We start from the raw sequence: 14,063 nt of genomic DNA on the forward strand, positions 1-14,063 counted from the left end.
GTGAAGGAAGCCCTGGGACACATGTCGAGGGGACGGGGGCAGGGGTGGGGGGTGGCGGGAAGCTACTCAGATGCAGATGGAGGGCCTGGCTGACAGGACAGGGGTAGCTGCGAGGACCTGGACATGGCTGGACAGGACACAACTCGAGTGCGTCCTGGTCAGAACCTGGTGGCCCCTCCACCAGCCCTGAGATCCTGGTGGGTCCCCTGGCTGTGTCCAGCCCCGTTTCCTCTGTAAAACGGGGAGAGGACACCACCACCTCCCGGCCGCGCGGCATGCGACGCCTCAGACTCTGCGGAAAGCAAGCCGTGCGTGTAAACGCCGGAGAGAAGGAGCCTCCCCCAGGCGGGGCCTCGGGTGTCAGGATAAACCCTGACGACGCTCGGCCTCCCTTTCCTGCACCTTCTGTTCCGCATGGGTGGAAAATCTGCACCTGGCTCAGAAGTGTTCCTGCAAACTAATTGCCCCGACAGCCAGCTAATTGGGGGCGAGGATCCAGTGCACTTGCAGTTCGGCAACTGCCGTTGTAATTCCTTTTGCCGGAGAACAGAGATTATTTTCAGACAGTACTGGGAGCTCTCCCGCCGGTCCCGGGCTTTGTTCTGCCCGGGGACCTCAAACACCACCCTCAGTTTACGACAGTGAGATGGCCAAGCAGCGGCCCTCGGCGGCGATGGGGGGAGGGCCAACCACCAAAACCACGCAGGCAGCACCACCACGCCTGCATTTAAGACCAGGGACAGCCCCCAGCATCCGCCAGACTGAGTCCAGACTCTTTAGCAAGACCCAAGTTAGCAAGGCCTCTCTCTCCTCGGGGGCCCCATCTAGCCTCGCCACCTTCCTGATGCGCCCGGCCTCAGGCCCCACACCTGCCCTGTGCCCCTGCACCTGGGCTCAGCGCCATCTCCTCACTGACCAGGCCCACCGTCAGCGCCAGAGAAGCCTCCCGTGGGGCCCAAGAGAGGGGGTCACTGCGACACGGCCCCCCACGTGATCCCGTCCCTGAGCCACCCTGCGGGGCCCCCATTACAAGGCGTGGTCCTCCCACGTCCTGGTTTCTGGCCCCGCCCCAGGCACCCAGGTGCCCATGGGGGGAACACTCAGGACTCCTCCTGAGAGGTTCCCGCGTGGTCTCAGGCCTCGTGGCAGGAAGGGCGGGGTCTGAGGAGGGTCCAGGGAAGGGACAGGAGGAGCCCCCAGGTGGGCAGAGTGCGGGCGGGCCCCACACCCCAGGAGGCTTCCTGTACCAACTGGAGAAGCTCTGCCTTGAACAGCAAAGTATCTGCCAGCAAACAATGAGGTCTCCGTCCAAGAGGCACTTCCACATTTTCCCACAAAATCTGTTTGCCGTCGTGGTTTGCTCTCCTGACTCAAAGCACCGGCCCCGGGCCCAGCTGCCCACACGTGTGAGCGCTGCCACGTCACCCCCGAGCTGCTCCCCGTCTCCTGTCCTCTGTCCCGCTGGCCCTGCCTCTGCGCAGGTGCAGCCCCTCGTCCCTCGCGGGGTCCCCCCCACCACCTCCGGCCTCCCGGCCCCTCCCAGCTCCCTGGACTTAGTCCTGAGCCTCCCCTCGCTCTCCCTCCAGGAGATGCCACTCCCGACCTTTGTCTAAATCTGCTGTCCCCTAGTGTCGGCATGGACACATGGGCAATTCAATGGACATCTGAAGGGACCTTAAGTGAAAACAGACCCTATCGGTCACACTGGCTGCATTTCAAGCACCCGGGAGCCACCTATGGCTTGTGGGTAGCATACTGGTCAGCACAATTCTAGAACGTTCCATGAGTAGACGTGCCTGCGGGAGAGACGGGGAAGCAGCTCTGGGTTGTTCCCCACGCGGAAAAGCACCTGCCTTCCTGGCATCCCAGCAGGTGTACAAACTCTCCTGAATGTCCCTTTTCTGGGACAAAGCAGACTCCGATTGAGGCAGCCCATCGTGCAGGGGCCTCAGGACTCTGGGGTCCCAGACCTTCCCTGGGATAAAGTGGGGTCCAGGCCCCTCCCAGACTTGGATCCTGGAGGGGGCGGGGGCGCGCTGACAGGCGGCAGAGCCCTGAGGCGTCCACATCCTTGGAGCTGAGACCCGCAGCTTTAGCCGGAGATGCCCCTTCCTCTGCAAAGGCCAGCACTCCCCGGGGACCTCAGCGCGCCTCCCAACAGCGACCCATCTGCAGTCAGGTTCTTGGACAGGAAACGGTGCTGCTGAGTGTGATTCAACTGCTCTCGGAAACCCTGCGCTGCTGTTTCCATGGCAACTCTCTCCCGAAAGTGGCCGGTGCTCCAGGTGAGGCAGGTGGTCCCACCCTGTCCTGACCCCGCCTCTCTCTGAGCATCCCATCCGGCTGGGTCGCCGTTGCAGCCGAGCCCATTGTGCACCCGACGTGCTGTCTGCACACGTGATTGATGCCATCACAGAAATACCTGCGAGTGTTTGTCACTCTGTACTCACGTCTGAAAAGCCAGTGAAAAACAATTTGTTTTCTCTCAGTTTATGGAAACTGTTTTAAAAATAACCGAACTGTGTAAGCATCCGAAAAACTGCCCAATGTGGCAGCGCTGGGCCGACCAGCAAAGTGTTGAGGAGTCATGGAATTTCAGAGCTTGAAGGGACCTTGACAACCACGAGCAACAGCCTCATGTCCAGACAAGGGGGACTCACGCGGGGGCTGACGCAAGCCGGTGGGTCCCAGGGCCCCTCCTTCCTGCCACCCACGGCTCAGCACGGCCCAGGCGGGCAGGGACACTGGCAGAGGCCAGGCCCTCTGAGCGCCTCCCATGTTGGCTCGTGGGAGCCTGCCCCTCCTCCAGGGTCACTGCCACCTCCACTTCCAGGTCAGCGCCCTCCGTCGCTGCAGGAGCAGGGCTGAGAGCTGACCCGCACCTGCCTCCTCTGACCTGCGTCGGAACCACATGACGGCGCCCAAGCCTCGGTCCTGCTCATGCCCCCCCACCCCCGCCTGGCCTCTTGTTGAGTAAGCACCCAAGCTAGGTACCCAGGACACACACACACACACATTCACACGTACGGACACACACGCACTCTCACACACAAGCTTCCGGGGCTCCAGCTCTCCCTGCCTGCGTTTTGGGGACATTTACAACCCTCTCCATCCCGCATTTCGCTCCCCGATGGGAAATGACCAGGACAGGAAGCAGCGCTGCCTGCAGTCCGATGTCTCCTGCTCTGACTTCTCAGCACCCGTGGGTGACTCTGTTCTGCCTCATTGGATGCGAATCAAACCCCATCCAACCTCCTGCCTGCCAGAGGTCAGGAGCCCTTTCCCAGCCATACACACGTCTCACTTCTCAGGCTGGTTTGCTTTCTCCTTCCCGCTGACGATTCTCGAAGCGCAGACCCTTTAGAGCAGAAGGGAGGCCCTGGGTGGACAGGGACCAGCGGCCCTGCAAGTCCTTGGCTTTGACTCAAGAGGGAGGAGCCCTTGGCCTCCCTGACTTTGTCTTTTTTTTTTCAGGGCCGCATCCACAGCATGTGGAGGTTCCCAAGCTAGTGGTCAAATCAGAGCTGCAGCCGCTGGCCTACACCACAGCCAACAGCAACGCAGGATCTGAGCCGCATCTGCGACCTACACCCCAGCTCATGGCAACGCCAGATCCTTAACCCACTGAGCGAGGTCAGGGATCAGACCGGCAACCTCATGGTTCCTAGTTGGATTTGTTTCCGCTGTGCCATGATGGGAGCCCCTGCTCTGTCTTTTTAATTCAGGTGCTCTTCCCTCAGCCACCACTTCGTAGGAACTGGGAGTTGGTCCTTTCGCAAGGGGCCCTTAGCATTAGCTGTCTGCTGTGTCTACACTGCCCCAGGGTCTCTGACGACACCAAAGGCACACCGTCAGTCCTGCCCCGGGGTTGCCAGAAGATAGTCTCGCACGTTTACGAAAAGCACACGATGCTAAAAGCAAAACATGGACTTCTGCCGGGCATCAAACCGGAAATCAGGAAGTGTAAATCTGCTTAAATGTAAAAGAAAATGCAACGGTAGCAACAGTCTACTAAGGACCTCCAAAGAGGATTTCACTCACTGCCAGGCCAGTCAGGCTGCGAGGAACGGACGCCTTCGTGACAAGGACGCCGTCCAGGCTTGCTGCGAGTCAGCCAGAAGGACTCACGATGAACCATCAAGTTTATTTTCTTCATTAATTAATTCACTTATTTTGGCTTTTTAGGGCCACGCCTGCGGCATATGGAAGTTCCCAGGAAAGGGGTCAAATCTGGGCTGCAGCTGCCGGCCTACACCACAGCCACAGCAACGCCCGACTCTTAACCCACTGAGCGAGGCCAGGGCTCAAACCCTCATTCTCATGGATCTAGTCGGAGTTGTAACCCACTGAGCCACAACAGGAGCTCCCTAAAACTACAAAATTTAGGTCCAACGGTACCTCTTCTGAAACCAGAACCGAAGGCAGCCCAGCCACAGCAGAGAGGGTGCAACTCGGACACGAGACGCAGCAAGACGAGAGCAGAGCTGATCTCACCTCCTGGCCCAGGCTCGGCGAGCCAGCGCCTCCCTCCCGCTGCCCTGAGAGCGAAGGGAGACAGCTCGGGCTTGAGTCCAAGTCTCATCCTGTGCTTGGAAACACAGACACAGGCTCCACGAACACGCACCCTCAGTGGTTAAGCCGCACCCGCTGGAATCCTAACCAAGGGGAAGCCCAACCCGGACCTTGGGCAAAGGACTGCATCTCAGGCTGAGTCGCAAAGGGAAGACAGTGGCCAATACTAACGACAGCCGTGAGCATTTACTGAGCACCGACTGCATGCTACGTACTGTGCTAAACACGACACGGGCGACCTCATTTCATCCTCACGACAACTTTATGGGACTGTATTTGTACCCCCTTTACAGACCCGAAGGCGGATCCAGGACCCATGGTGGCCACGTGCAGCCAAAGAAGTGGCAAAAGTCAGAGCCCTTGAGTCTAGGAGGCAGGGCGCCGGGGAGGCGCGGCCTGGGACCAAGACAGGACCAGCCGGCCCCGGAGCCTTCCCATGGCGCGGATGGGGCGGCACTCAGTCACCACCAAGCCCTTCCTTCAGACGGTCAGATGCCGCCTAAATAATAAACAGCCTCGCGCAAGAGGAAACGTGCCGGGAATTTAGGAAAGAGGATGGAAGTGCAGAGGGCTGATTGTGTGAAATCGGAGGCCACACAGATTCATCAGGTCACCGCGTGACAGTGAGCTGCCCGGAAGAGCGGCCTCGTGAAGTCCTCGCCCGGCACCAGCTTCTCTGCATTTTGGCCTTGGGGTTCTCCGGGTCCACACCCCTTTCCAGGCTTTGGACAGGAACTGACCTCTGCAGCCATGAAACCCGAGACGGTGTGCACAATTTTCTCACGCGAGTGCGTCTGTGCGTCGTCAGGGTTCAGGATGCTCGTCAGCTCCCGGAAGGAGACCCGCCCGCAGGCTGGGCTGCTGGGGGCCGCGCTCATCGGGACCCCGGCCGGAGGTCAGCGGAAGGCCCACACCGACTCCAAGTCCAGTCGCCTGGGGACACGGCCCCAGGGAGGACCCTCAGCTGCTGGCGGTGTGGACATGAGGCCCTGGCCGGCTGTGGGCTGGGGAAGACGTACTTCCCTCCCCAGAGACGCAAACTGGGAAGAGGCAGCGCAGGAGGTCCCCAGGCGAGCCGGGAAATTGAAATGCGAAGAAAGAGGCAGAAAATGCTGTTACCCTGCCCACCTCCACCTGCACCCCCTCTGCCCCAGCCCCTCCCGTTCTCCAGCCCCTCCCTCCCCTCTGGCCCCACTGGTCCCAGGCCACAGGGCCTGCCCTCCTGCGTGCACATGCGAATCCAGAATCCACTGTGCAGGCACTGGTGCCACCCACAGCCAGAGGGCCGTCCCAGGGGCCATGAAATCCAGCTCCTGAGTCAGAGGCAACCTTTCCTTTTTTTGGAAAAAGAATAGAATGGAACAGAATGAAGACCAAAAAAGAGTGAGGTCACCTGAGTGTCCGGGGGGAGGTTAAGCTTTGCTTCTGAAAAGTTCTGTTTCAGTCTCTGTGTATGCATGTGTGCATGTGCACTGTGTGTGCACGTGTGTGCGCACATGTGTGTGCTGTGCATGCGTGCATGTCCACGGGCACCATCACCATTTAAAACTGCGTGTCTCAGTCAGAAAACTGAAGTTTGCACACAATGGCAGCAGCTTTCTGAAGAGCCATGAAGTCACGGGGAAAAACCAAAAGCCGTGGGGACAGAGGCCCCCATGCCAGTCCTGGCCGAGCTGTGTGTCCCCAGCCAGGTCCCAGATCTCCCGGAGCCCCTTCCTACTCTGCCCACGCCCGGGAGCGCCCAGTTCACGGAGGGCAGTTGAGGCAGGAAGGGGAGAGATGGCAAGAGGGTGGCTGGGGGTCCCGGGCGCCTCCTCCCTGCTCCCTCTGTGTCCCGCTGGGTGAAACAGCCAGGGGACCCCTCGGGAACCCTGCTGCCGCAAGGAGGTTTCCAGTTAGTTTTGTTAAGTGTCCTTGGCCCAGGCGCCTGCACGCGAGAGCGGCTGAAGGTCTAAGGCTGAGCAGCGCCTCACCCGCCCACGGAACCACGCCACCACCGGGGCAGAGGCCACGCGACGGGCCTGCCTTTCACTGGAGCCAAGGCTGGCGTTCCCGCCGCTGCATGGAAGGGGCCCACAGAACCCTGGTTCTCAGGTCTTGCTGCATGAGTCATAGACAAAAGAACGAAGAAGCACTCCCGCATGATAAACAAAGAGAAAAGGAAAGGAAGAATGCTACGGTGACCTGTTCGTGGACCGCAGCGCCAAGCCAGTTTACACAGGCCGAATCAACATGCAGATCTCTGTTTATGGAGTAAGCTGGTGAAGGACAAAAAAACCCCAAAAAAACCATACCTTTTCTTTTTTCTGATTACAAGATAACAGACACGCCCAAATCAAATCATACAATTAGTTCCCAAGAGGAAAGGACTGCCACCATTTTCAAGTGCATCTTTCCAAACCTATTTCTTCAGCTGCACTAACAGGTGGCTAGACAGACACCGAGACACCGTACAGATGTCCCTTTGCAAAGCCCACTTTGTCCATCAGGCGTCGGAGGGCTTCACCCGTGACGGCGAACGAAGGCCCAGGACACTGCTGTAAGTGGTTGTAGGTTCCCTCATCCCGTGAAGCATAATTTATCCCTCAGTCTCACTGAGGGGCGTTTAAGCTGTTTCTGAATTTTGTGGCTGAGATATAGTTGATATATCACATTGTGTAAATCTAAGGCATAGGATACCTGCCCCCTACGTTCACAGCAGCACTGTTCACAGCAGCCAAGCCACGGAAGCAACCTACATGACCATCAGCAAAGCAGTGAATGAAGACATGGGCTGTATATACACTGGAATATTACTCAGCCACAAAAAATGATGAAGTAACGCCATGTGCAGCAACATGGATGGACCTAGAGACGATCACGCTAAGTGAAGTCAGTCAGACAGTGAAAGATAAACACCGTATGATGTCACTTATATGTGGAACCTAAAAAAAGATACAAATGAACTTATTGCAGAACAGAAACTGACTCACAGACTTTGAAACCCAAACTTACGGGAACCAAAGGGGAGAAGCAGTGGGGAGAGATGGACTGAGATTGGGATGGGCACAAGAACACTGAGGTTTGTGAAATAACTGATCAACGCGGACCTGCTCTCTGGCGCAGAGACCGCTACCCCAAGACCCTGGGACCATCTATGTGGGGCCAGAGTCTGAAAGAGAGCGGATGTGTGTGCGTGTGCAACGGAATCACTTCGTCGTGCAGCAGAGATGATCACAACCTTGTAAACCAACCAGACTTCAGCAGAACCTTAAATATAAATAAATTACCCGCAGCATAAGAACACGCAGATTCGATCCATTTCTAGCTGTTTCTCAACTGCTGCCTGTGTGAACAACGGCAGGGTAAGTATTCATACCCAGTCACCTTGCGCACCTGTCCCACGTCTCCTGGGTTAGCTTCTAGAAGAACTGAGCCAAAACCTGTCTGAGTTTCCAGCATCCATGCAAACCGCCCATCACCCCGCAGAGATGGGGCCCATCGCCCAGCAACCCGGACCCCCGGCCTCTCCCCAGCAGCGACGGCCAGCCATTCTTCCACCTCTTCCCCAGTCTGCTGCGTGGCAAGAATATTTCACTCTCATTTCATCTCACGGCTCTCAGGTCATTCATACGGCTTATCAATGCACCTGCATGGCCAGCAGTGACAACAGCTGGAGCCTTGAACGCAAACCACACACCAGGCTCTGCGAGGAGCTCCTTACAGAGTCACGAGCTCAGTCTGCACCGTCACCCTGCAGGGTGTCACCGTATTAGACTTGTGTCACCGGGAAGGACAAAGACTTCACATGGCAAACTTGCCGAAGGTCCTGGAGATAATAAGCAGCAAACCAGAACTCAGCCCGACAGAGCCGCCCCAGTAGCTGTGCCCTGGGGGCTGGTCTTCCCTTTACTTCCATGTGCGAGGGGCCTGATTCTGTGTTTCTTCTCTGGGTGTCTTGACAGGGGAGTGTTAAGTGTGCACGTCCTTCGCCAATCAGAGTGTATGCCTTTTTCTTAGTGGTCAGCAGCAACTCCTGCATATTGAGAATAACAAACACTTTGTCGTTTTTTGCCATCGCCTTTTTCTCTGTGTGAGGTTTACACCCAATTTACAACTTTCGCTCCTGCTTATACTCAGTGCAGGGACTTGAGTGAGGGCTACAGAGAGCCTGATACAGGACAAGCACAAGCACCTTGCCTGAGCTGGTGTTAGATTTTGCTGGAACCTGACCCAGGACGCCCCCGGGGGGCCCAAGAAAGGGAGCGGCTGGAAGGAAAGACGCAGACGGAGTCAGGAAGTGTCTCCCCTTTGGGGGGTCTCTTAGTTTCCCGCTTGCAGGACTTTTTCTGCCACTTCTGCACACACACACACCCCAGGAGTGGATTTCACCACTTGGCTTGGTTCCTACAAAGCTAAACCTCTTCTCATCCCCAAACTTAAATGTCCTGTATTGAAGCAGAGACGAAGCTTTGGCGATGGACCATTTTCCAGAAAGCAGGCAGGTGCCAAGGAGGGGATGTGGGGTCAGGGCCCCGACGTGGAGTCCGGCAGCAGTCCCAGCCCTTCAGCCTGTCCCTGGGGCCACTCCCACAGCTCAGGTCACCTGCGAAACTTGGTGACACAGCAGCACTCAGGGCCACATGAGAGGAGGTAAAAGCAATCACGGCTCCTAAGGAGGAAGTGCAGCCAGAACCAGCGCTGCCCAGATGAAGGGTTAGAACAAGGCCACAGGAAAGGCTGGCATGTGAACCACACACCTGCGTTCAAGGGCACAGCAGTCAGGACCACTCGCCCCCAAGAGAAGCCACCAGCATAGCCGGCTTGAGCCATTCTGCACCCCGCCCCCCCACCGAGGGCTCTGGGGCCTTCATACCGGGAATACGGACTTTTCAAGCTGGAAAGACTCAGATAATCCAGTCCAATCCCTGTTTCACAGTTGACAGAACTAACGTCCACGACAGTCAGTGGTGGCACCGTCGATGGCAGGAAGACGGCTAGACGCCAGGTAGCAGGGCGTGTGAACACGTCTGTGTGTGCATGTGCATGTGCGTGCATGTGTGTGTACGTGTCCATACACATGCCTACCCACACACAGAGACCCAGACACATGCACACGCACGCACATACACATGCATACGCACACAGAGACACACAGACACATGTGCACACACCTGCACATTCTCGTATACATATATGCTGCACACGCATGTACACACATACACACATGTACACACACACTGCACGTGTATGCACATAGACACAGAGACATGTGAGTACACATGCATATGGGCACATGGGCACTCACACACCTACATACATGGTGTGTACACACAGCTACATGCACACACATGTTCCTGCACACACATCTACACGTGCACACACAGCCACACCCTCCTTCACCCGAGGCCTGTCCGCACCAGGAGGGGCACCACTCGGGGAACACGCGGGCCCAGAAGCTTGAGGAGGGGGACCCAGTTCACTTTCAGCTTTGTGTTTGCATCTGACGATCAGCTGACATCAGGCCAACAGCAGCACTGAGCTGGGAAGTGACTGCTGTAAAAATGCTCAGAAGCGGCCCGTCCTGGTGCCCAGGGCACAGACCTAGCTGCCGCCCGGGGCACAGACTTGGCTGCCTCCCAGGGTTGCGTGGGGCAGGAGACCTTGGCGTGCAGAGCGGGGCTCAGTGGCCAGCCTGGGCCGAGACCCCGCTCCGCTCCTGAGTCCCGGCAGCTCACCGCCCTGCCCTGGACAGTCACGTGCCAGCCGGAAAGGCCCTGGGCTTGTCACTGCCCATCCTTCTCTGAAAATCCAGCTCTGCAGCTTCCTCCACAGGGGAGGGCGGTCGCCCCCGGGACCCAGCGCTGGGGACTGTCCTCTGTCCCCAAACCCCCTCGAAGTTCCCCTAACCCAGAGGCCCTTCCAGCCACCTGGTCCCCACAACGCCATCTCCACATGGTGCTGAGTTCTGTCCGAGTCCCCTCATGTCCCCTGGTCTGCTCGTCCCAAGTAGACCCCGGCACCTAGGGGCGAGGACCCCACCGCAGCTGAGACGACCGGAGCCGGGTGCCTCGGGCTGCCGTCCAGCTGGGCTAACCCGTACGGCCCTGGGGTCGCGGGGGTTCTGTGAGGACACTGTTCCCCAGAGCCTCCATTCAGCAGGTAGGGGAGCATCGGGAGCCTGGCTTCTCCCCTCTTCGTACCTGCTCAACCCCAGCCTCCTGAGGGCCCAGGGCGTGGGGCCAAACTGCACCGAAGGAGAGAAAGGCAGACAGGGCCCCGCGTGGCCCGGCCTCAGCAACACTCAGACGCAGACAGAGCAGGACGCACCGGCCCAGCGGCTGCAGCAGCTCAGGCCCCAGCCCTCGGCACCGGCACTGCAAGCAGCAGGTGCCCCTCGTCACCCAGCCCCCGCCTGGTCACGCCTGGATGACAACGGCCTGGTTTTCCCGGCAACGTTACACCATCCTTCCCTGTGACTAAGGATGCTCGCCGAGGCCAGGTTACCACGGAGCACTCGTGGCCGACCAGCTGGATGCGCTGGGATTTGTACAAGTCCCTCCACACGGTCCCGGGAGGCTTAATCGCCCTAAACTGCTGAAAGAAGGAGAACCCTGCAAAGGACGCGCCACTTGCCTGAGCCGACGTCGGGAGGGCAGGCCACGCGGCCCCTCCAGGCAGTGCTCGTTCTCACGGCGCCCTCGCCGCGAGCCCCACTGGGCAAACCGGAATACCCACTGGATATCTGGTAATACTGTGCCAACTCTGGCATCTTTGTGGTTTGATAATGATGCTGTGGTGCTCTTTTTGTTTTTTAAAATGAAGTCCGTATCTTTTAAAGATATCAGAGTAATTAGAAGGAAAATATGATGGCTTGGGTTTGCTTGATAAACATCTAGCGGCGGGTGGGAAGTGGGGGTGGGGAAACGCAGATGAAACGAGAGGGTAATAAACGGATAAATATCGACCAGGATGACGGTTACATGGGACCTCATTATAGATTCGCCTTACTTTTGAAGATGCTTGAAATTTCCTGTGATAGAAAGCCGACGGACGACAGACAGACAGGGGATGGTCTCACGGGTCAATCGCAGGTTTCATGCGTGATTTGCGAACGTGCTTTTTTACCCGCTTTGCTTGATTTTCTAGACGAAGAGCCTCTGACTTGCCGTTCTGGACGCAGGCATCAGCCACACACCAGGTCTGAGGGGCCCACAAAGCTCCGGTTCGCTCAGGCCCTTTTCGCTTCCAAGTTTTCACCTGGAAACTTCGCTTGGTGGATCAGTGCCCAGGGAGCTGCCCGTCAGGACCGGCGAAGGCAGTCTAGCCCCGCAGACCCACCTCCGCAAGAAGGCAGGGAATCAGAACAGCCAAGAGCATCTCATCAAGGCCCAAATCCAGAGCTTGGTCGTTACAATTCTGACAACGGTTCTTGTTTTAGAGTGAAAATCAAAGGCGGGGTCCCAGGATGCACCTGATGGAGCAGAGGCAGAAACCCAAGGTCATCCCTCTGCACGAGTCCAGAGGGACCATGCCTTCCCTAGGGCTGATGAGCAAGGTCACCCTGCCCCCATATAAGCCCAGCCTGTGGTCGGGGAGCTGGTGCTGCTGGCGACATGGGGATGGACAGAACCTTCCCTGTCTGGGGGCAGAGCTGAGCAGGAGCCCTTCCCAAACCCTACCTGCCACCTGCTCTGTCACCGGATCCGTATGACAGAGGAACAAAGGAGCAGTGCCAGGGGTGTGGAAGTCAGAGGCACCCCCAGTTCTCCTCCTGGAAGGACAGCCTCCTTCCCCTGACAAACATCAAGGACCATCCGACCTTGAACTTATTATAGGAAGTGACCATCTCAAAGGTTAAAAGAGAACTGGACAATTCACTGTGAGCGGAAGCTCCACAGTTCTTGCTTTCAAAACCAAGCGAAAGAACTTCGGTGAAGGAAGCTGGACTAGAATTGGACCAGGCGGGTCCATGGACGCGGTCAGCTGAGGACAGCCTCCAGGGCCCTCGCATCCCAGCTCTCATCTTACTGTGATCAAGCACGCTTTCCCTGAGAAGATTCCACGCGCGGTGCAGGGTTTTGTCTGTGGATTTCAGGTCAGGCGCTTTCTCACCAGCCTCCGGCCCTGCCCGCTGCAGGTCGCAGCCCTCCCCTCGGCCCTTCCCCACTCCAGGACCTGCCACCCAGAAGGGTGCCCCTCAGATCAGTGGAGGGGCTGGGTTTTCTGTGGTCCTGACCGGTGGATTCTCCAAGGAAACTTCAAGCACAGCGCCGGGGTTTGCAGGGCAGACCCTGCCCGGGGTCTGGGTTCCCTGATGAAACCATGTCCCCAGCTAGAGGGCCAAAAAGAACTGGGGAACAAAGGAGGCTGAGTGCAAACCAGCAAGGCCAGTTGTGTTACACAAGGAGCACAAAGGCCGGGCTGGACCTGCACCCACACCCGCCCCCATCTCTGCAGGTCCTTCACCAGGGCTCCGCGTCCTCAGGACTAGGCCAGACTGAGGAGGTGGGGCTGGAACATGGGGCAAAGTGCCCCCTTCCCTCCCATCTTTTTGCCACGACAACGGGGTGTACAGGGAGCTGGGCTTGAACTCTGAAGAGGCCCTCAGGCTCCCCTGACCTTGTTCCCGTCTGTCCCTAGTGCCTGGGGCCTCTTCCACTGTGGCAGCATCATCACGTAGCTCCCTCCAGAGGCCCAGGGCCTTCACCTGCACACCCAGCGCCAACAGTACGGCTCTTGGCAGAGGCTGCCTGACAAGAAGCTCACGGCTGACTCCAGGCTGCTGGAACGTGCAAGAAAGGCGGTTCCCTGGTTCCCTTGGTGCCAGGAGGCTGTGTGCCCTCCCAACACACCGGGCGGGCCACCCTTGTTTCCAAGGGCAGTCGGTGCCCACTCTGCCAAGTTGCCTTAGGAGTTTTAGGAATCGCAGGGCAGTGCTGGGGGCGGAGCAGCGACGCACCATGAAACCACGCACATTCTGAATCTGCAGACAGTTTTCAGTGCAGTTAGTCCTTGGTGTCTGGCCACAGATGCATTACCTTCCTTGCCTAAAACCACTTCGGGGAGCCCATGAGATCACAGACACGTGAGCTCATCCTTTGCCAGTTTATCCACTTATGTCCACAGACGTTCAACAGCGAAAGAATAAATGAACCAAGGGGTCTTTCCTACCTGCAAGCACCTGCTCAGACTCCACCTGCGGGCACTTATTACTCGCCCATCGGTGTGGATCCCAGAAGGGTGACAATCACGGTGCAGAAATCTCCAACCATTTCTGAGGAGGTAATGGACCAAGAAAACCCCGCACGGAAGGGTGTGCGGCGCCTGAGCTCTGAGCCCGCGCCCACCTTGAGGTGGACGGGGAACCAGAGAAGGTACCTCCCTCCATCCACTTCTGGTTTCTTAGCTCCGAGAAGGGGAGGACTTCCGCTGCAAAGGAACAGGTAAAGGTAATAGGCCAGCATCAGCCAGAGACGGAAACTGAAGACATAGGCAGCTGTTCCTCAGTG

This window comes from Sus scrofa, chromosome 7 (assembly GCF_000003025.6).
Source record: "Sus scrofa isolate TJ Tabasco breed Duroc chromosome 7, Sscrofa11.1, whole genome shotgun sequence".
In the NCBI taxonomy this organism is placed as follows: Eukaryota; Metazoa; Chordata; class Mammalia; order Artiodactyla; family Suidae; genus Sus; species Sus scrofa.